General features: G+C 37.5%; 1 pseudogene across 1 annotated transcript in view; it reads left to right on the top strand.

Moving 5' to 3' along the window:
• The first annotated feature begins 5,225 nt into the window (after positions 1–5,225).
• LOC110307753 overlaps positions 5,226–23,888 on the top strand; it is a 30,228-nt pseudogene continuing 11,565 nt past the window's right edge. The window contains exon 1 of the transcript XR_002379460.1: positions 5,226–6,229. The product of XR_002379460.1 is annotated as a putative elongation factor 1-alpha-like 3 (transcript). The remainder of the gene's footprint in view (positions 6,230–23,888) is intronic.

Genomic DNA, 23,888 nt, shown 5'->3' with positions numbered 1-23,888 from the left:
GAAGGAAGGAAGGAAGGAAGGAAGGAAGGAAGAAAGAAAGAAAGAAAGAAAGAAAGAAAGAAAGAAAGAAAGAAAGAAAGAAAGAAAGAGAGGAAAAACAATATTATCATCTAAAACTGCACTCTAAGTAATTATGGTTTTACCTGCAGATAATTGCAGTTTTCCCCTCTCATCAAAGAAGTCTCTCTGTTTATAAAGCTTCAGTCTTATATTTCTAATGTTTCTTATATATGCCTTATACTAAAATATACATAACATATATAATACATACTATATATATATGTATATGTGTATATTATATATGTATATATATGCATATAGATTATGATATACCATTATTGATAACCTTTTCATAGACACAAAATGAATTATTTTTAATGGAAAGACTAAATGATATAAAAGGGTTTTCTACTTGCAGATCGACTTGTTGACAGCTTGTTCAGCCTGCTCTTGTAAAGTCATTTCCCTAATTTTCAGATACACACTAGTTTTCTTTATATTATGCAGTGGGAAGGAAGAAAGGATTGACTAACCTTGAGTTCCAGAACTGAAAACAGTCTCATTAAAATTTATGTTGAAGTAACTCAGGACAATCCCTCACTAAGATGGAAGAGTGGATTTCAAATTATATGTGGCCTTGAAAACAGGTCGATCACTTATGAAAAGGAGGTTTTAAGGTGAACCATTAACTCCACTACCCCTGCATCACATCACTGAAAGGTAGTTCAATTTCTGATGGATTGGGAATATTTCAGAGGTCAAATGGGTTTGAAGAAAGTATTCTGCAAGACACACATTAACTCATGGTCATTTCAGGAGCTGCCTGGAAAAGTGGTCAGTCAGGACTCCCATGGGTTGTATTCCAATAAAAGGAAGAGCAAATTTTTATTTTTTAGAATAAATGCCTGAGAATAGTAGGACATTTTTGAGAGATGTATTTATTTAGGACATTTTTGAGAGATTTGAGAGACTGCTCATTTATTTTATAAAATATGTCTTTTGGCTGGGCATGGTGACACAGGCTTTGATCTCTATAGTCTGAAAAAGTCAAAGCAGGAGATTCTCTGAATTCAGATGCAGTCTCCTCTATATAAATTCCAGCAGAGACAGTTATTGAGAAAGAAAGGGAAGAAAGAAGGAGGGGAGGAAGGAAGGAAGGAAGGAAAAGAGAAAGATATATGTATATATATATATATATATATATATATATATATATACATATGGAAGGGAAGGAGAAAGAAAGAAAGAAAGAAAGAAAGAAAGAAAGAAAGAAAGAAAGAAAGAAAGAAAGAAAGAAAGAAAGAAAGAAAGAAAGAAGAGAGGATGAAAGAAGAAAGGAAAGCTAGAGAGAGAATTTAATTTCTTCCAGGAAATTCACAAAATGAATCTTTGTCTTTATACACCATCTAATTGGATTTAGCAATAAGCACATTCGAAGACAACTCAGAAGCAGAGGTATGGGAAATTCAAGCAATGTCCTAATTCAGTTTTTCATGAACACAAGAAAGAACTTTTAAAATTATGTTTCTAAAATGCATATGAAGATTAATATCCTCAGAGAAAAAAAGCAAGTGATTAAAAGCCTGCAATAAATTGATGTCCAACTGAGATTTGGAAAGCCCACAAAGATGGGAGAGATTTTCTATTATAATGGATACAGTTTTGGCTGCAACATAGAAACTTAGAGATTTCATTGTTGCTGATTTTTTTAACAGTCTGCAATCATTTTATTTTTGGCTGTGATCCAGGGGTTATTTGATGTTTTTAAATTACTAGGCAATTTGTGATTCGGAAAATTAATTTTCTGGTTATATTTTTTGTAGGCAGAAAATATGGGCTTCAAAATTTATTTTTTATAATTTATTTATGGTTTTGATAACCATTTAATATAAGTACTTGAGTTTGGAAGTACTCAAGCAGAGGTATTTTATTTACTTTCACGTAACGAATATATAAATATGTAAATAGGCAGTGTGACTTTTTGATAAACCACAGTGTTTTTCTCTCTTATAGCCCATTTCCTTTAATATTGTGCTTAGATTTGGGGTAAGAGCAGGGGATTATAAAATTATTGTTTACTGTTATAGTTGTGTGTGTGTGTGTGTTTATAGGTGTAGCATCAAATCAGAGGTGAAGGTTACATGGTTCAATGTTCTCATTTTCATGTACCTAGTTTGAGTCTGCCAAGTGAAATTAGACAGGATAACCTCAGAGAGATATGGGAAGATGTAAAGAGATGCCCAGAAATGTAAAAAAAAAAAAAAAAAGTCACGGCTAAGAGTAATGAATATTTCTCAATAAAAGATACTACCACGGAAAACGTCCGGTGTTTTCTGAATGTGGATTCTGAAATTAGTCATAAAAGGCAGCTTTAATATTAATAGAACACCACACAGATTATTATCATGATTTATTGTCATTGCATGAGTCCCATAACTATATTCTCTCCTGTCAGTGACAATTAGAGCGTCATTATCTTTTTTGTGATAAGCATCCTAGATGCGATTCTTTAAACAGTTTTAGTAGGGTTAAAAAATAATAGGTTGCTGGCAGTCTAAGTGTCCAATGATCAGGCGAATCTATCACATTCACTCAGATACAGAAGACTTGGAAGTTTTTGTCTCTCTCTCTCTCTCCTTTCTCTCTCTCCTTCTGTATGTATATGGAAAAAAAAAGGAAGGAAAGGAAGTTATCAGCACTTTTAAATCTGAAGGGGTCTGGAGTTTTCAAAAAACCAATTGATTATCAGAAGTAGTGATTAGGTGAGCACACTATTTTTGCCCCATCAGAGTTCACTAGAGTTAAGCACACATTCATGTCTAGTTATTTACCTAGTTGCTATTTAGCCTCCTCAGAAACCAGATATGGCTAAAAGAATGTCAGTCATTTTTATCTCTTTCTCTCTCTCTCTTATTCCCCTGCCTGTGTCTACCACATGGAAAGTTACTAATGTATTAATATTCCTATAGGCAAAATAATGTTAAACTAGCAAATAGAATATATCTATTCCTGGAGGAAGTAAAGTAAAAACCGTATTGCTTTTGCATCAAGAAATTTTAGTCTTCTCAAGGAGCTATAAAAATATCCCATATGAAACAATTATTTTCCATAATTCTCAAAATTCAAAGAAAAGCAAGATTAATGGATAGATGGATATAGTGTCTTTTGAGGGACTCATTGTATAATGTTTTTATGGTACAGGAAAAGAATTAATTGTGTGTTCTTATACTGCAGAAGGGGCAAGCACAGAAGGGCAAACCCATTATAGCCCAGTCACTTTCTGTAACTCAACACAATGTGCTACCTACTGCATTAGCAGTTAAGTCTGAGGAAGTTACTTGTGTCCTAGATTTCTCTCAGTATTTCTCAGATTCTTACTATTTCAAAAGGAGTCACATTTGATGACCACTGGTTTGAAATAGGAAGTAAATTACCAAAATTGAAATGCAAAACCTGAAGTACACCTGAAGACCTGAAGTATATTAACTATTCTTTGATTGCATAGAAAGCTTTTTTTTTTTTAACCTCAAAACACACCTCCAGGTCATCTAGGTCTATTAATTTCAGAAAACCTAATTCCATGCTCTGATAGGACTAAGAGAACTTTCAAAACCAAAAGAAATATGGATGATCACTACCAGGAGTAACTGGGACCAGCAGGATCCAGTGGCTCAGATCCCTTTCAGCCAGAGCATGAACCTTGGGCATGAACTCAGCACCCAGTCCCATAGCCCCCAGAGGTGGCTCAACTCCCAGGATGCCTAGCACATCCAGGATAACAGGATCACATAATCCCAGGATCCCAGGAGCTTGGTCACACTAGGATCTCAGGGTCTCAGAGGCAGCTGGACTCCCAAGAACTCTGACAAACCCAGAGTCTCAGGATCACAGGATCCTGAAATCACAGGATCACACAGACAGCTGGACTCTGAGGAGTTGTGACTCAACCAGGATTACAGAAAGCACAGGTTCCAATCAGAAATAGCAAGGGCAGGGAGCACTAAATATAATCAGATGGCAAACACCAACACAAGGAGGGAAACTACACCCTAGAAAAAGAGAAGAAAAAATATTTCAACAAACAAAGATAGGCACACAGTAATAATTCTATCTCTAAAAATAATAATGGGGAATAACAATTGCTTTTCCTTAATATCTCTTAACATAAATGGCCTCAATTGCCCAATAAAAAGACATAGACTAACAGACTGGATACATAAACAGGACCCAGCATTTTGCTGCATACAATAAACACACCTCAGTGACAAAGCAGACACAACCTCAGAGTAAAAGTTTGGAATACAATCTTACAAGCAAATAGTCCCAAGAAAGAAGCTGGAGTAGCCATTCTAATATGAAATTAACATCAACATTCAACCAAAAGTTATCAAAAAGGATAAGGAAGGCTACTTCCCTCTGGTCAAAGGAAAAATCTACCAAGATGAACTCTCAATTCTGAACATCTATGCTCTAAATGCAAGGGTACCCACATTCATAAAAGAAACTTTAGTAAAGCTCAAAGCACACATTGCACCCCACACAATAATAGTGGAAGACTTTAACACTTCGCTCTCAGCAATGAACAGATCATGGAAACAGACAATAAACAGAGACACAGTGAGACTAACAGAAGTTATGAACCAAATGGATCTAACAGATATTTATAAAACATTTTATCCTAAAGCAAAAGAATATGCTTTCTTCTCAACACCTCATAGTACCTTCACCAAAATTGGCCAAAATCAGGCCTCAACAGATAACAAGAAGTTTGAAATAATCCCACGCACCCTGTCAGATCACCACGGTCTTAAATTCTAAAAATACAATGCAAAACACACATACACATGGAAACTAAACAACACTCTACACAATGATAACTTGGTCAAGGAAGAAATTAAAGACTTTTTAGAGTTTAATGAAAATGAACACACATAATATCCAAACTTAAGTGACACAATGAAAGCAGTGGTAAGAGGAAAACTCATAGCTTCAAGTGCCTCCAAAAGAAACGGGAGAGAGCTTTCACTAGAAGCTTGACAGCACATCTAAAAGCTCTGGAACAAAAAGAAGCAAATACACCTAAGGGGAGTAGAAGGCAGGGAATAATCCAACTCAGGGATGAAATCAACCAAATAGAAACAAAAAGAACTATACAAAGAATCAACCAAATGGCTTTTTCCGCAACGGGTTTGCCGTCAGAACGCAGGTGTAGTGAAAGCCACCGCTAATTCAAAGCAAAAATGGGAAAGGAAAAGACTCCCATCAACATCGTCGTAATCGTACACGTAGATTCCGGCAAGTCCACCACAACGGGCCACCTGATCTACAAATGTGGTGGAATCGACAAGCGAACCATCGAAAAGTTTGAGAAGGAGGCTGCTGAGATGGGAAAGGGCTCCTTCAAGTACGCCTGGGTCTTAGACAAACTGAAAGCTGAGCGTGAGTGTGGTATCACTATTGACATCTCCCTGTGGAAATTCGAGACTAGCAAATACTATGTGACCATCATTGATGCCCCAGGACACAGAGACTTCATCAAAAACGTGATTACAGGCACATCCCAGGCTGACTGTGCTGTCCTGATTGTTGCTGCTGGTGTTGGTGAATTTGAAGCTGGTATCTCCAAGAACGGGCCGACCCGCGAGCATGCTCTTCTGGCTTACACCCTGGGTGTGAAACAGCTGATTGTTGGTGTCAACAAAATGGATTCCACCGAGCCACCATACAGTCAGAAGAGATACGAGGAAATCATTAAGGAAGTCAGCACCTACATTAAGAAAATTGGCTACAACCCTGACACGGTAGCATTTGTGCCAATTTCTGGTTGGAATGGTGACAACATGCTGGAGCCAAGTGCTAATATGCCTTGGTTCAAGGGATGGAAAGTCACCTGCAAAGATGGCAATGCACCATGCTGCTGGAAGCTTTGGATTGTATCCTACCACCAACTCGTCCAACTGACAAGCCTCTGTGACTGCCCCTCCAGGATGTCTATAAAATTGGAGGCATCGGCACTGTTCCTGTGGGCCGAGTGGAGACTGGTGCTCTCAAACCTGGCATGGTGGTTACCTTTGCTCCAGTCAATGTAACAACTGAAGTCAAGTCTGTTGAAATGCACCATGAAGCTTTGAGTGAAGCTCTTCCTGGGGACAATGGAGGCTTCATGTAAAGAACGTGTCGGTCAAAGATGTTAGACGAGGCAATGTTGCTGGTGACAGCAAACACATAAGTGGATGCTCACAGTCAGCTATTGGATGGATCACAGGGCTCCCAATGGAGGAGCTAGAGAGAGTACCCAAGGAGCTAAAGGGATCTGCAACCCTATTGTTGGAACAACATGATGTACTAACCAGAATCCCGGAGCTCTTGTCTCTAGCTGCATATGTATCGAAAGATGACCTAGTCGGCCATCAATGGAAAGAGAGGCCCATTGGACTTGCAAACTTTATATGCCCCAATATAGGGGAATGCCAGGGCCAAAAGAATGGGAATGGGTGGGTAGGGAAGTGGGGGGCGCTATGGGGGACTTTTGGGATAGCATTGGAAATGTAATTGAGGAAAATATGTAATAAAAATATTAAAAATTAAAAAAAAAATAAAGAAGGCTGCTGGAGCTGGCAAAATCACCAAGTCTGCCAGAAAGCTCAGAAGGCTAAATGAATATTACCCCTAACACCTGCGACCCCAGTCTTAATCAGTGGTGGAAGAATGGTCTCAGAAATGTTTGTCTCAATTGGCCATTTAAGTTTAATAGTAAAAGACTGGTTAATGATAACAGTGCATCGTGAAACCTTCAGAAGGAAAGAATGTTTTGTGGACCATATTTGTGTGTGTGTGTGGCAGTTTTAAGTTATTAGTTTTCAAAATCAGTACTTTTTAATGGAAACAACTTGACCAAAAATCTGTCACAGAATTTTGAGACCATTAAAACAAGTTTAATGAGAAAAAAAAAATAATCAACCAAATGAGGAGCTGTTTCTTTGAAAAAAAAAAATCAACAAGATAGATAAACCATTAGCCAGACTAACCAGAGGTCACAGAGACAATATCCAAATCAATAAAATCAGAAATGAAAAGGAGAGACATAACAACAGAAAGAGTGGAAATTCAAAATATCATCAGATCCTACTACAAAATTTTTACTCAACTAAATTGGAAAATCTGGATGAAATGGACAATTTCCTAGACACATACAAGGTACCAAAGTTAAAACAGGATCAGATAAACCATCTAAACAGTCCCATAACCCCTAAAGAAATAGAAGCAGTCATTAATAGTCTCCCAACCAAAAAAAAAAAAAAAATCCCAGGTCCAGATGGGTTTAGTGGAGAATTCAATCAGCCCTTTTTTTGTTGTTGCCTTGTTTTGTCTTTTTTTTTTTTTTTTTTGATTCAGGGTTTCTCTGTATAGCTCTGGCTGTCCTGGAACTCACTTTGTAGATCAGGCTGGCCTCAAACTCAGAAATCCACCTGCCTCTGCTTCCCGAGTCTATCAGCCCTTTAAGGAAGACCTAATATCAATACTCTTCAAACTATTCCATAAAATAGAAGCAGAAGGTACTCTACCCAATTCATTCTATGAAGCTACAATTACTCTGATACCTAAACCACACAAAGACCAAATTATCACTATTTGCAGATGATATAATCGTTTACCTAAGTGATCCCAAAAATTCCATCAGAGAATACCTAAACTTGATAAACAACTTCAGCAAAAGGGCCGGATATAAAATTAACTCAAACAATACAGTAGCCTTCCTATACTCAAAGGATAAACAGGCTGAGAAAGAAATTAGGGAAACAACATCTTTCACAACAGTCAAAAATAATATAAAATACCTGGATGTGACTCTAATCAAGTAAGAAAAGAACTGTATGACAAAAACTTCAAGTGTCTGAAGAAAGAAATAGAGGATCTGAGAAGATGGCAAGATCTCCCATGCTCATGGATTCTCAGGATTAATATAGTAAAAATGGCCATCTTGCCAAAAGCAATCTACAGGTTCAATGCAATCCCCACCAAAATTCCAACTCAATTCTTCATAGAGTTAGAAAGAGCAGTTTGCAAATGCATTTGGAACAACAAAAAACCTAGGATAGAGAAAACTATTCTCAACAACAACAACAACAAAAAGAATTGAGGGAATCACCATCCTTGACCTCAAGCTGTATTACAGATAAATACCGATAAAAACTGCATTTTATTGGTACAGAGACAGTCAGGAAGATCACTGGAATAGAACTGAAGACCCAGAAATGAACCCATACACCTATGGTCACTTGATCTTTGACAAAGGAGCTAAAACCATCCAGTGGAAAAAAGACAGCATCTTTAACAAATGGTACTGGTTCAACTGGCAGTCAGCATGCAGAAAAACGCAAATTGACCAACCCTTATCTCCTTGTACAAAGCTCAAGTCCACGTGGACCACCACCTCCAAATAAAACCAGATACACTGAAACTTATAGAGGAGAAATTGGGGAAGAACTTCGAACATATGGGCACAGGGGAAAAATTCCTCAACAGAACACCAATGGCTTATGGTGTAAAATCAAGAGTCGACAAATGGGATCTCATAAGATTGCAAAGTTTCTGTAAGGCAAAGGACACTGTCAATTGGACAAAAAGGCAACCAACAGATTGGGAAAGGATCTTTACCAATCCTAAATCAGATAGGGGAGTAATATCCAATATATACAGAGAACTCAAGAAGTTATACTCTAGAGAACTAAATAACCCTACTAAAAAGGGGGGCGGGTACAGAGCTAAACAAAGAAATCTCAACTGAGGAATAACATATGGCCGAGAAGCACCTCAAGAAATGTTCAATACCCTAGTGACATGCAAATCAAAACAACCTTGAGATTCTACCTCACACCAATCAGAATGGTTAATATAAAAACTCAGGTGACACAGTTCGGGGGGAGGGTACTGGTTAGTTCATATTGTTGATCCTCCTATAGGGTTGCAGACCCCTTTAGCTCCTTGGGTACTTTCTCTAGCTCCTTCATTAGGGACCCTGTGTTACATCCAATAGATGACTGTGAGCATCCTCTTCTGTATTTGCCAGGCACTGGCAAAGCCTCACAAGAGACAGCTATATCAGGGTCCTGTCAGCAAAATCTTACTGGCATATGCACTAGTGTCTGGGGGAGCAGGGTATGGAGAAAGTATAGGGGACTTTTGGGATAGCATTTGAAATATAAACAAAGAAGTTATTTAATAAAAAATCTAAAAAAAAAAAAAACCCAGGTGACAGCAGATATTGGCGAGGATGTGGAGAAAGAGGAATGCTCCTTCATTGCTGGTGGGATTGCAAGCTTATACAACCACTCTGGAAATCAGTTTGGCGGTTTCTCAGAAAACTGGACATAGTACTACCTGAGGATCCAGATATACCACTCATAGGCATATATCCAGATGATGCTCCAACAGGAAATAAGGACACATGCTCCACTATGTTCATAGCAGCCTTATTTATAATAGCCAGAAGCTGGAAAGAACCCAGATGTCCTTTACCAGAAGAACGGATACAGAAAATGTGGTACATTTACACAATGGAGTACTACTCAGCTATTAAAAATGATGAATTCATGAAATTCTTAGGCAAATGGATAGAACTAAAAAATATCATCCTGAGTGAGGTAAACTTATTGAAAAAAAAACACACACACACACATGAAATGCACTCACTGATAAGTGGATATTAGCCCAAAAGCTCCAAATAACCAGGATAAAATTCACAGACCACATGAACATCAATAAGAAAGAAGACCAAAGTGTGGGGCCTTCGGTCATTCTTAGAAGGAGAACAAAATACTCACAGGAGCAAATATGGAGATAAAGTGTTGAGCAGAGACGGAATGAAAGGTACTCAGAGACTCTTCCCCCTGGGGATCCATATACAGTTACCAAACCCCGACTCTATTGTGGATGCCAAGAAGTTCATGCTGAAAGGAGCCCGATATGGCTATCACTGAGAGGCCTGCCAGAGCCTTATAAATTCAGAGACATATGTTGGAAGGCAACCATTGGACTGAGCACAAGGTCCCTTATAGAGGAGTTAGAGAAAGGACTGAAGGAGTTGAAGGGGCTTGCCACCCCATAGGAAGAACAGCAATATCAACCAACGAGATACCCCAAACTCCCAGGGCCTAAGCCATCAAAGAAGTACACATGGCTCCAGCTGTATATGCAGCAGAAGATGGCCTTGTCATGCATCAATGGGAGGAGAGGTCCTTTGTCTTATGAAGACTTGATAGATGCCAGTGTATGAGACTTGAGGGTGGGGAGGTAGGTATGGTTGGATTGGTGGAGGAACACCCTCATAGAAGCAGGGGGAGGGAGGATATGATAGGGTGTTTCTGGGAAGGAGGGGAATGGAGGAAGGGGGTATGTACATTTGATATGTAAATAAAGAAAAATATCCAGTTTTTTAAAAAAGAAATGTGGATTATGACACAGAAGACAGGGAAGCAAAAGCAAATGATACAATTTAAGGAAAAACACTCATGTTATACACATACACACACACAGACACCACACCACACACACAAACACATACCACATACCACACATACACATACCACACACATACACAGACCCACCACATTTTACACACCACACACACAAATACACACACCACACACACCACATACACATATACATACACACATACCACTCATATACACAGCACACACACCACACACACACACACCACAACACACACAGACACACACATACCACATACCACACATACACACACCACACACATACACACACATACCACACCACACATTACACACCACACACACAAATACACACAGCACATATACTACACACACACACCACACACACGCATACATACACACATACCACTCATACACACAGCACACACACACACACACACACCACATATACACAGGAGAATTATTGGAGGTCCTGCTCTGGGGAATAAAGACTATGAGACATGTGAAGGTGTTGTATCATCAAGTCTTGTAAATGACAGTGAACCTTGGACACTGTCTCAGCACCCAACTTCTATCCTTTATGATGCTGCTTCGCCACTGTTCCCAGACTCCAAAGAGAACATATGATGTCATTGATACCAGCCCCCAAAGAATGAATTTTCTCTTCTGATAGCCCAACATTTTTATGTAAAAGTCTTAGATGTATCTGATAAATGCATCATGTGGCAAGGACAGAGAGTGCCCTGGAATAATTCTGTGAGGATGATGTGAAGAAAGAAATTTGCCATAAAAAGAGTTTTTTCCCAAACATTGAAGACATCTTTTAAAATGTTCAGCAAGATATAAACACCATTATCCACCTGTTCTTTTAAGTGGAGAAATTTGAGAGAGAGAGAGAGAGAGAGAGAGAGATGAAAATATGCTGCATACAAATATAAATCAACTGCATTCCAAAATGCCTAATGATAGCTGCTTCATTCCATCTCACAGGTGTGTTTTCTATCAATCATACCTCCACATGGAGATCCAAGTCCCCATAGATGCTGTCACTGAATGCTCTAAGAGCCATGGTAAGATCATGCTATCCTTAATTTCAAGTAGATTCACATCAGTGCTTAAGTTTGTATGTTTTGTATTGTTTCCTACTAACCTGCCAGGAAAGCTTAATGAAAACTTGAATATAAGTGGATAAATTACAAATCTTTTTTCTTTGCTTCACATGTGAGAACAAAGTCATTCCTTGCTTTGCCATGAAATGATGTTGCTGCAAGTTTTCATAGATATCACCATTAGATTCAGAGTTCTTTTATATTTCTAACCACACGAGTACTCTGTCAGTGTTGACTATTCTCAAACATTGATGCTGAATATGTGTATTTATAATATCATGTGCTTTCCCTTTTTATAACATTAATTGAATTACACTAATTGTACTTTGAATGTGGATGTTGTATTCCTAGCACGTAGTGTCGATATTTATAAATTAGTTAACAGAAGCACGCACACATCAACACAAATGTGTTTATCTGTTATTAAATGTTTGCATCTGGGTAAGAACAATTACCTCTAATTTATTTTATTTTAGGTAACTTTAACTGGAACATAAGATACAATTTGTTTTTGTTTCTTCCTGAGGACCTAAAAAAAAAAAAACCCTCCTATTTTTGGGTTTTCCATATGGTTTTCAATTAAGAGACAGGCAAGGAACATTTAGAGCTAATGACTCCAGTTGTAGTTGTCTGTAACTTGGGTTTCTTGGTAGCAGATGGTATGTAAATTCTTAGTTGATTTTTGCCAATGAAAAATGGTAAATAACAAGTATGATATAACTCTATCTTGGGCAATGATAGATAAATTTGCTGCCATCAGCTCTTCCCCCTACGAATAAAAAAAGCTCAACTGATTTTGACTTAGCTCTTTCAATATGCATTGAGGTTCCCTGTGAAATGGACCATCTGAGGAATTTTAGGATTCTTGCAAAATTACTAATGACATACAATGTCTTTATTTTCAAAGAATTTACAAATCTTATCTCCTTTATCTCTAATATATTTTTGAACCTAATTTGATAGCCTTTTAATAGATGGCTTTAAAAAAATACCATTCAATGCAGCCAACATATCATAGGATCCTTTCATTATTTGACAGTTCTGACAGATATTATTGATTTGGCCAGTGACTGTAGCTAACTAGAAGGGGACAGTGTGACAGTTTTATGTAACAAAAGGCACAGTGTCATGTCAACTGAACTAAATGTTGTACAAAGTGACAGCAGGACAAAAAATCCTTTCAGACTTAATTTTCTGCTTCATTTTTTTCCCCTACCATCAATACATAAGGCTGTGCAGTAGGTGACGCAAATTAGTGGGATGGAGCATAATGTCTGTCCCCGACTCTGTGGTTGTACTTGACTTCTTCCACCACAGAGTGGCAATTATTTTTTAAGGTGAATGAACAAGAAGAGCAGCTTATAGTAATCGACCTACCCCTATAGGAGAAAATATATTCCTTATCAAGGCGTTTTATATGCTTCACCTAGATGGCTTATGGTCAAAGATGAAAGGGAAAAGTCCCCATCTGCTAGGCCATGCCTACAAGACACATTCGGTCAAGTCTTAAAAAGCTACAACAGCGTTGCCTGTGGGGTACCTGTAATTATTCTGTGGAGCGGCCCCATGCCTGCTGCACGGCATTGTTCTGCTAACACAGGACCAGAATGAGAACAGTGGCTCCAGGCTGTGCGAGCACAACGTGCAACTTTTCGATTTTGCTCTTCCAAGGATCTTGTATTATGTGGAGTCTGTGAGTGACATCTTTGGGGCTCAGCAGATTGAATCAGTCATGCTGAGTTCAACAATGAGCGGAGGACACAACCTTAGCCATGCCTGCCGTTTTTTGCCTCCTAATTCAATCTACATTTAATCAATGAAAGTAATTTCTTGTTTGTTTAAGTCTAATATCCGATGGATCTTGAGGATTTCTGAGTAGCAGAGGCTCTCACCTCGGTCTTACCTGCCTTTTGAACTTCAGCTGTTGCTCAAGAACTGAGGTCTGCAGGAAGCCTACCAACTGATGGTTCTTCCCGTGACTTTGGTGAATTATAATCTTAGTGGAATTTGGGAGTGAACGCTCTAAATGACCGGCTGGAAAAAATATTTGAATGGAGAAGGAAACACTGACAATAGAGAAAATAACAAAGGTTGGTTTTCTAGAATATTTGACAGAAAATAAGCTTAGAAATAACAACCCCACGGTATAGAACCTTTATTCAAGTTATCTTTGAACCGTTTTGTTCCAATGGTTCAAAGGTTGACTTTTAGCCTATCAGCATCACTATGACTTATGCAAGTTCAAGGTCCTTATTGATTGGTGGAGCTAATCTTAATCAAAATCTGTCTTTCCTTCCACTCAGAGTGATTAAATAAGTCCAAGAGAGCTTGACACCAGATCTGAGTTTCAGTGAGTTTGTAAAAAAAAAAGCTGAGCTAAGCATTTTATAACTTGTCAACTTGCAGAGCAGAAGGCTAACTGGAAAATAGAATTTGGGCAAAACATTTCCTGGAACAGAAGCAATTAATTATATACTTTGGGTAAGGTGAAAGGTTATGAGAATATTAAAGTGTTTTTGCTATTTACTTTCAAGATTATTGCTGCTAAAATATTAAATGGAAAAGAAGACTTCTTTAAAAACAGAAAAGAACAGAATCTGCATGAGGTAAAATTTGAAATCAAAATAGGTCCTGAAAGCTTTAAAACCAAGGACAATTCTTAAAAAAACAAAAAACAAAAACCTCTTTATGTAAGGAAATATAAATCTTGCATAAAATATAGCTTTGATGAAGTTTTGTAAAATTATAACAAAGATTTGTATAGTACATTCACTGTACATATTTTCACATAAGAATAGTACCTGCATGTCCACATACCTACATCCTTATAATTATAAACTGGTACAATTGTCAGAAACTATAGATGTAAAAATCTAGTGTAATGTTCATTCTACTTTGAGCAGTGTGTGAATTTAGAACTATTTTGTTTTCCTCCTCGGCTGTTTCATCTTACACCCTGGCATTGTAACAGTGTCAAGGTGGTCAAATATAGGAAAATTAATGAATGGTATTTTCCTAGGAACCACCTAAGCTCTCCCATACAATAGCACAGTTATTTTTGTTAGAGCCAGAGCTCTTACCTGCTTAGTATCACACTTCTGTCAGCTACTGAAGAGCTTGGCAGCTCAGAGATGAGCAATGACAGAGAAATAAATGCAAGTGCATCACTTAGCGAAGGCATGTTTCAAACTATGCAAAAAGTGAGATGAAGGTGGCTCAAATACCCCACTCTTACTCTCTTGTTGAAGGAGAATTACCTTTAAGATACGACCTATTATTAATAGTAAAATTTAATGAATCTTTTCTGGAGCTTACTTTTAATGTATTCCTTTTCTCTGCCTTTGCACATAGTTCCGAAATTTTGAGTCTCTTCACTTCCCAGTGCACTTTGATTGGTTCAAAAACTCCCTGTTTCTGGTTAAATCATAAAGGAGAACTATGGCCAGGCAACAGGCTGCCTGAAAATAAGTGAGGAACTTCACACATGGGATCAGTGGGCCACTCTATTGCAGGAAGCCATGCTCATTTCTACAAGTGCTCAGGGGAGGTAGAACCATAGTGCTGATTGGGTCTGGAAGTTGGGGGTCACAGAAAGGTTCACTCTTCAATTAGATCCTCTCAGACCAGTTGGCCTAGTGTCCCGCTGTGAGGCTTTGAAGCCCCAGTATGCTCATGATCAGTCTGAGTGAGCTGATTGGTAATCGATGCTATGGCATCCTGCATCTCTGTCTCCACAATGGCTAATCATACAAGAATCAACAGTTCTTAGTCACAAAAGAATGCCGAGCATAAAATAGGACTCAATCCATGTCAAGAACCATGGATTTTCCATTATTAGCTTGGATCTCTAGATGACAGATTTATTTCATATAAAAATAGTTTTTAATCTAAAATTATAAAAGGTTTACAATTTTGTTGAGTTTAGGTTTTATTAGCAGTGCAAGAATATTGATTTAAATGGCTAAACTATACTCATTTATGGTATGTCACATTTAGCACATAGGAATATACCTGCCCACAGGCAGAACTCCACAGCCACACAGCCTATATAAAAAAATCAGCAAGCACTTCCCTGGCCCAGAATTAATTTTTATAAAGGACTTATCTATAAATTTATAAATGCCTATGCCGATATTAGATTGAGTGAACAGAGATACCAAAACATTGTCAATGTGTTGTTAGTTTTGAAATACATAATTTAACATTAATTCCTTAACTTAAGCAGAGTTGAGTCTATAATAGGTCTCACATCTGAGAAAAGCCTCTAAGTCACAGAATTCTAAGAAGGAAAAGTGGAGGCTGGAATAAACTTGGACAAGGCAGTACGTTAAACTGTAGAGCATGGTGGTTGGGATTTGATAGTTACTTTTTTCCATGCTAGAAGCTAAATATATTAATAGGTGGCACAGGGGTTCACTAAGTTCCCTTGGGAAGCCTCTAGAACACCCATGTGCCTTAGAAGTCCTCCTTTACCTTCAGGTTAGAAACCTCCTCTTTTAATAATCAACTACTTTGATTTTGGAATCTTCTAAATAATTATACTATTGGTTTTTGTTTATTTGTTTTCCTGAAAGTCATACTCAGACCTGGATATTATGGGTTTTGCTCATTTTATTTCTCCTCCTTCTCCTGCTCTTCTTCCTCCCCTCCTCCTCCCTCTCTTCCTCTTCCTCCCCATCTTCCTCCTCCTCCTCTTCCTCTTCCCCTTCCCCCTCCTCTTTCTCCTTCTTCTTCCTCTGCCTTGTCGTCGTCGTCTTCTTCTTCTTCTTCTTCTTCTTCTTCTTCTTCTTCTTCTTCTTCTTCTTCTTCTTCTTCTTCTTCTTCTTCTTCTTCTCTTCCTCCTCCACCTCCTCCCCCTTCTCATTCTCCTTCTCTTTCTCCTCCTTCTTCTTCTCTTTCTCCTCTTCCTTCTTCCTCTTCCTCTTTTGTTCCATTGCTTCTTTACAGTTCTGGCTTTGATTTCACAGTGTCCTGAATTCTAAGCATGCACTATACCCTTGTTTTGCATATTTTATCCATGTCTTTGGTTTAAAATTACCACTTGTCTTTCCTTACAAATTAATTTACCCAAGGATCCTCTGTCTGGTAAAAGTCCTGCTGCATATAAAGTGTTTGGGTTCCCAACAACAATCATGCATAAACTAACTTTCTGAGCTCAGAATCATGATAATCTTCCTTCCGTGTTTAACAATCCATACAATTTACCCAACCCTTTTCAACTATGTTCACCATGGCGAAATGTTATTTCTTTAAAAGGTCAAGCATAAACTCTCATGCCTAGTTCCAGAACTATGACCCACAATCTATTTGCCTGAACCACTATTCCCAGCTAAAGTAGCTTCTTTCTTTTCTTTTTATTTTGTTACCCTCTGCCATCTTCAAATCTACATTCCTACCTTCAAACCAGCAGTTCCTTCAAATACTCTTCATATGGGAGCCACTGTTTATGGTTAAGTTTTTCCATCCAGTTTCCCATCTGTATGCCAACCCTCCTCTAGCTGCAGACACACAAGCCTAACTCCATACCAACTTTGTAGTAAACTACCTTTTCCCATTTCTTTATTCCATTTCCTTGCCCTTACTCCAACCTGTGGCCATCTACGAACCCACAAACCTAGCTTCTTACTTGTGGCCATGAACCCCTTCCAACCTTATTTGACCCAGTATTTTCATGGTCTAATTCCAGACTGGTAGCTTTGGAGACATCTTTCCATGCTTTATTTAAACAACTCACCCATCGGTTTTACCTGGCATCCTATTGTATGTTTCTCCCACTGGCCAAATCTAGGGAAAGCCAGATTGCTTCATAAGACACACAACAAAAGAATGTATCATCAAGCCCAGACCAAATCCAAAAAACAAGAAATAAAGATGTGCATAATGTTACCAGCAATCACGTGTCAGTGACAAACAGAAGCTGTGTAATTGAACTTCAGGCCCATCCAACGGTAGGAAATTCATGTCTGGTACTACTAACTTATCTCAGTTCCTGAGACTTTTGGGGTCATGAACCTTAGAAATTAATCTACTTTCCCTACTTTTTTGGATATATTTTATTTCTTACTATGTTTTACATCTTATTTTTATGCCTGTACATAAGTGTAGCCATAAAACTTCACCAAAGAACTTCTCTTTACAGTACATAAAAACTACCACAAAATAATAAACAATTTCAAGCCCACAATTGGACACAATGCAGAGATCAATGGATACTAGGGAGCCCAGCCTCAATGACTACAACTCTACCAGAGCTTCTTTATATATTGCTCAGGGACATCACGGAAGGGAGTACAGGAAGGTCATAAAAGCCAGAATACCAGGAGGTCTGCTGTGAAACAGTCTTTCTATGGAAAGCCTGCATAAACAAGTATGGAACAATAACAATAAAAAGATGCATATTAATGAGGAAGGGAAAAGATTTTACTGGGCCCTATCACTAGATTAAGAACTACATACAACTGTTGATGGTTGGAGAGGGCCCAATAAAGAGTAGTCAACTTTTGTTGGGAGACCCTGATACTTAAGGTCAAAATCTATCATGGCCAGGGAGCGCCAATGCAAAATGGAGGATTCCCCCTTTCCAGCAGGGATTCCCTTTCTTTGACACTTTCTGGAAACCCCAATCCCCAATCTTCAACTGGGAAGTGGCCACATAGTCCTTGGCAAACCTACAAGTTCAACTTCCTCTTTCCTGATAAGAAAATACCCAACAAGAACCTGGGATTCCTGGAATGCCCCTCCATACAAATGAGGCATTTGCATTGTATTATGCTGCAGCCAAAGATTTTACATTCATCCCTTCCCACTCTCCAAGAATCAAATAAGGTCCTTGTCCACTCTGAGTAAAGTGTATGTGCACCAGCTCTTTCATTGAACATTGTCTAAGAGAGCTCTTTGACTGAGAGACTTCTAAAAGAACTATAAGACCCTTTAGAGAAGACCTTCCCTCCGGCCACTCACTCTCAGTCTGACCAAAATCCTACAGACCCTACCAATTCCAGACTCTGATTCTTCATTCTAACCTGGTGTGCCATGAAATCCTGAATACCTGAGGGAAGAAATGGAGGGGACAGAACCACAGCTGGTACCTAACATGCATGCCACAAGCTGTGAAATCATATGCATTTAAAACAAAACAAAGAAACAAACAAACCAGATTCATCAGTGTGTGTGTGTGTGTGTGTGTGTGTGTATGCACATATAACAAATATAAAATCAAAGAAAAAGAAACTATTAAGTTAGAATGGGGTGCCATTGGAGGGACAGAAAGGAGGAAAGGGAGAGGGAAAGTGATGTGATTGTATTTTAATTAAAATCATTTTGTAAGAAAGAAAAAATATAAGATATGCATTGTAAGAAGATGGGTCAATGGGTGGAAACATTGGTGCACAAGCATGAGGACTTGAGGTAAAAGTCCTAGAACTCTTGTAAAAAGACACTCTTCGCAATAACGTGAGTGGAGACAGGAGTGCTGAGATGATGCCTGACAGCCTCGCTTGTACCATGTTAGGCTGTCTTAAATGGACAAGGCCATGAGTGGTAAAATCAGACACTGAATCTTACCACTTGCCTACCTGTTTGTGTGTTCATATACACAAGAAACCTATCATATACTGACACAATGATAGAATTTTTGAAAAGACAAACCACATGAAACACATTACAATTAAATTCTGAGTTGCCTTGCTTTCCCAGCTATTGTTAAGACATCAGTGAGTAATGAAGGAATGTTTTAAAAAGAATAGCAGACAAACAACCATATATAACTTCTAAAAACAATTATTCAAACTAGATAGCTTTATGTCAACTGGACACAAACAAAAGCCATTTGAGAGGAGAGAACTTTAGCTAAGAAAATGCCTCCAAAGGAATGGACTGTAGGCAAGCATGTAGACCACTTTCTCAATTCCTAATTGATGGGGAAGGCCCCAACTCATTGTGGTTGTTGTACCATCTCTGGCCTGACAGTCTTGAACTCTATAAGAAATGAGTCTAAGCAAGTCATGTGGAGCAAGCCAATTGGCAGCAACCCTCCATGGCCCCCACATTAGTTCCTGCCTGAGTTCCTGCCCTGACATCCTTCAATGATGAAAAATGATATGGAAGTGTAAGCTGAGTAAACCATCTCCTCCACAAGTTGCTTTCATCATGGTGTTTCATAACAATAGTAACTCTAACTAAGACATTATTCTAGACTACTGATGTACATTGATTAAATTTCTAGCCATCTCCTTCCCCTCCCTATCTCCTCTGTCCTTTTCTTCCTTCCTCTCTCCTTTTCTTCTCCTCCTTTCTTCCTTTTTCTCTCTTTTTCTCTATTCTCCCTCCCTCCCTCCCTCCCTCTCTCTCTCTCTCTCTCTCTCCCTTTCTTTCTTTCTTTCTTTCTTTCTTTCTTTCTTTCTTTCTTTCTTTCTTTCTTTCTTTTTTTCTTTCCTTTCTCCTTTGGATCATGAGAACCCATCACTCTAAGAGGCCGTGACTATCAGTTACAAGACCTCTGTGTGCTCTTTCTGTGATGCTCTTGAAATGTCCTGTGTTCCCTTTATGAAAGATTGCTTGATTAGCCTCTTGATGCATTTGTCACATCATATGACAGCTTTCTGCTGACACTGTCCCATTTTACCTTTCAGAAAAGTTGTATATATGAGACTATACTTCTTAGTAAATGTGCCTGCATGAGCCATCAGTTGTATAAGTTCTCTTGATAACAGACTGTCCTACTTTCTTCTTTATCTTCTTATTTCTTGTCCCTCATTCTAGGAAGCCTGGCAATGAAGAATGGCCTGCTGATCCATGTTGATACATGATATTTACAAATAATACATTAATAAAATATTTATAGAATCGAGAAAAATAAACAAGAAAATTTGAATGAAGAGGGCTTTTTGGCTTGCCTTTTTTGGTAAAAAATGACATTGTAGATGAATGAAGGATGAATTAGAATGACATTACTTGGTCATCAATAAGAAAGATTTTGAAGGGAAAATGACTCTGGGAAATAGGTATGTACTTAAAAGATTTCAACATAAAAGATATAAGAAAAGTAGTGAATGTTGTGTATTCATTAAAATGTTTAAACAAAAAAAACAAAAAAAGTTTTTAAATGTTTAAACAAACATAGGAATGTTTAAAGTATTGAATATAGAGAATACGACTAAGATAAGTTCATATTAAGGTATACATATATACCTTAATATGAACATATATATATATATATATATATATATATATATATATACCTTAATATGAACTTATATAAGGTATATATATATATATATATATAAAATTTAAGAACAGAAAAAGGAGAAATCAATCTTGTACCTTGGTAGAACATGCTAGATTGATTGAAAGGAGCAAAGAAAGAAAAAATAATCTGTTAGTTGCTGTTTCCCGGGAATCTACTGGACACAGGAGCCTGTGTAAAAAGTCTAAGGTATTACAGGTAGAATCTCATTACTAGAGCCTGATTACTACAGCCCACTTTTGCCTTCATTCTCTCAACAAGAACAGACTCACCAACAGTGTCCAAGGCTCCACTGGTGATAGAAGTGGGAGAACAGGGAAGAATGGTCTCAAGAAATGAAAAGGGTTAGCTGTTTTGTAAATATAACAACTAGTTATTTCTTGCAAGCCAGGGGCATGCTTTTGCTTTACTTAGAAAAACAAACCCACTTTTAAAAATTGAAGACTTAGAACTCCCAAAATGCAGAGAGCAACTTTATTACACTAAATGGCCTAGGATTAATCCCCAAAGATATTTGCTGTCTTAAATAGAAATGAATACTGAAGCCCACATATTTTCCTCAGGCAAATCTTTCCATTTCCCCCAATGAATTGAAACTTGAGAGAACAGAGTTCTTTTGTCAGAATTGTGTTTTCCCTTTGTGGTAAATCCCTTCACAGCATCCCATTATGAGAAATGATACATAAAGTGCTTATGCTACAACACCTTGAAAGAAATTATTCTTCATTGAACCTTAGGGGATGAGCAGTTAATGAATGATATTCTGGGTGTTGACAGTTCTCATTGTAACCAGCACAAACAATGAATACTTAAGAGATCGCAGCAAGTTTTTTTATATACATAACTTCTTACAATAGTTGGAGATACTTTCAAGGCATAAAAGAATAACATGCTCAGGAGAGAATACTGATTTACAATTGAAAATATTTTATCAATGTCATGGTCAAAACATTCTGATTAACATAGTCACTTTTTCTTCCTGTGGTCTTTTCTCATCTTCTGTTAGTCCCATTTCTCCTTTTTAAATGAAATATATCACCACCCCAAATAACTCCATCTTACTTACTGTGCATTCATCTAGTCATCTACTTTACCCTCATGTGCAGGCCCTTGTAAAGATATAGGTACTATAGGCACTTTCCAATCCAAGTAGGCACATCTGGATCATAAAATGGTACAAATACTGTACAGTATTTCTGATTAGAATTTTGCAAGGCATTCCTTAATTTTAAATATGCCAGCAAAAGTGCTGATGCATTACATAGAGGAGACTTTTTCTTTTGCCTGACAATTTACTAGGAATGCATAAACACCTTTAAATATATGGTTATCACCAAGAATAATAACCTATTTGTTGGAAATGAAAAGTGTCAAGTAATCATTTATTTGACACTTTTCATTTCCAGGGCCTTCTGTAATAAGATACCTAAAAACTTCCTAGCTAACAATATCATAAACATAATGTGTCATTCAGTAGATTGAAAATCAAAAGGATCTCACATCCTATAGCTGAGAAGGCATTATTATAGTGTAATAATTTATTTCCTAATAGAGACATTATGGAGAACAATTCCTTTATTACTTTGTATGATAATTCCTGCATTCCTTAGTTCACACTGTCCATCTTTCCTGTTGAACTTCAACAACAAATGTAAACCTAGTCCATCAGACATGGGGTCACTCTGACTTACATTTCTTACTTCTTTGTCCTAATTAAAGAACTAATGAGGTTACATTCGTCCTACATCAGATTCAGAAATAAGGTTTCCATTTGTAAGTTATTTTATTAGCAACTTTGACTCTATCTTTGGTACATATCAAAACAAACTCTGTAAGACAGTCAAAGTTTCAGAATTCAGTACTGTAAGAAAGCACATGGGAGATTTTACAAAACATAAAGAAAAACAAATCTTGCTAAATCCTTGTGCTTTCTTTGAAATAGGTCGTTAAAAACTACATTAAAGTGGTACACCCTACAACTACAAACACACACACACATGTACTCACACATGTACACACACACACACACACACACACACACACAGAACAAAAATATTCTTTTCCTGAAAATTAGGGAGAAATCATGAATAAACAAAGAAAAGATCCCTTCCTAGTTTTTTCTGGGATTACCTACAGTGATGATATTCTCTTTGTCCAACTACAATTCTGCATGGCTTTCTACTCATATCAGAACTGGCAATATACATATACAACTTTCACTGTTTCTTTGCACCCATTTCTGAAGTTTCCCATACTAGGCACAATTTGTAGTAAATATTTATTATATAAATATAATAAATGTTTATAAGTGTTATTTATAATAAATAATCTTACTATGTCTTTCACTACTAATATTTCTTACACATCAAGCACAAAAATATTTTCTTATGACTCATGTTTTAACATATTCACAAGATTCAATGGTCAGGCATTGTGCATGTTTGAGATCCATTACTTGTCAAAAAACCAACTAAGGATAGTGCCAAGGCACAGGGAGAATATTCATGTTTCCTCAGAAATAAAATGCTTGTATTACATCATGCCTTGTTGGTGGGTATAACTGAAGGTTAAAGTCAAATTGTCTTCAGGCCAAGAATACTTACAGAAAGATGGATTTCAGTTCAACTTGCAACCTTGTTAGATTAATTTGTAACGTTGGGATTTCTATTGTAGTATTCTTTATTTTGCCAGTTATAAAATAAAGTACCTGTAAAATACTGTCTTTTCTGTTGACTTTATACATTGAAATAATCTTTGGTAACTACACTTACATTATATAATCTATCTCATTTAGAAAGAAATAGGCAGTTATTGCCAGGTCTGTTATTGGGCTTATTCTCCCTGGACTCTCTTTAGTGTGCCCCTCAGATACAAGGATAGCAGCAAAATGATTAACCATGAGCTTTGGGTATAGGAGTCCCATTGTAAAAGGATCAATCGGAGATAGACAACATACAGGTACTTGTTCTCTGCATTTTGATCAGTTGTCTTTCTTTTTCTTTTTCTTTTTCCTTTCTCTTCTCTCTCTCTCTCTCTCTCTCTCTCTCTCTCTCTCTCTCTCTCTCT

Source organism: Mus caroli, chromosome 13 (genome assembly GCF_900094665.2).
Source record: "Mus caroli chromosome 13, CAROLI_EIJ_v1.1, whole genome shotgun sequence".
In the NCBI taxonomy this organism is placed as follows: domain Eukaryota; kingdom Metazoa; phylum Chordata; class Mammalia; order Rodentia; family Muridae; genus Mus; species Mus caroli.
The sequence above is the reverse complement of the archived record's forward strand: the minus strand, read 5'-3'. Positions and strand labels throughout refer to the sequence as shown.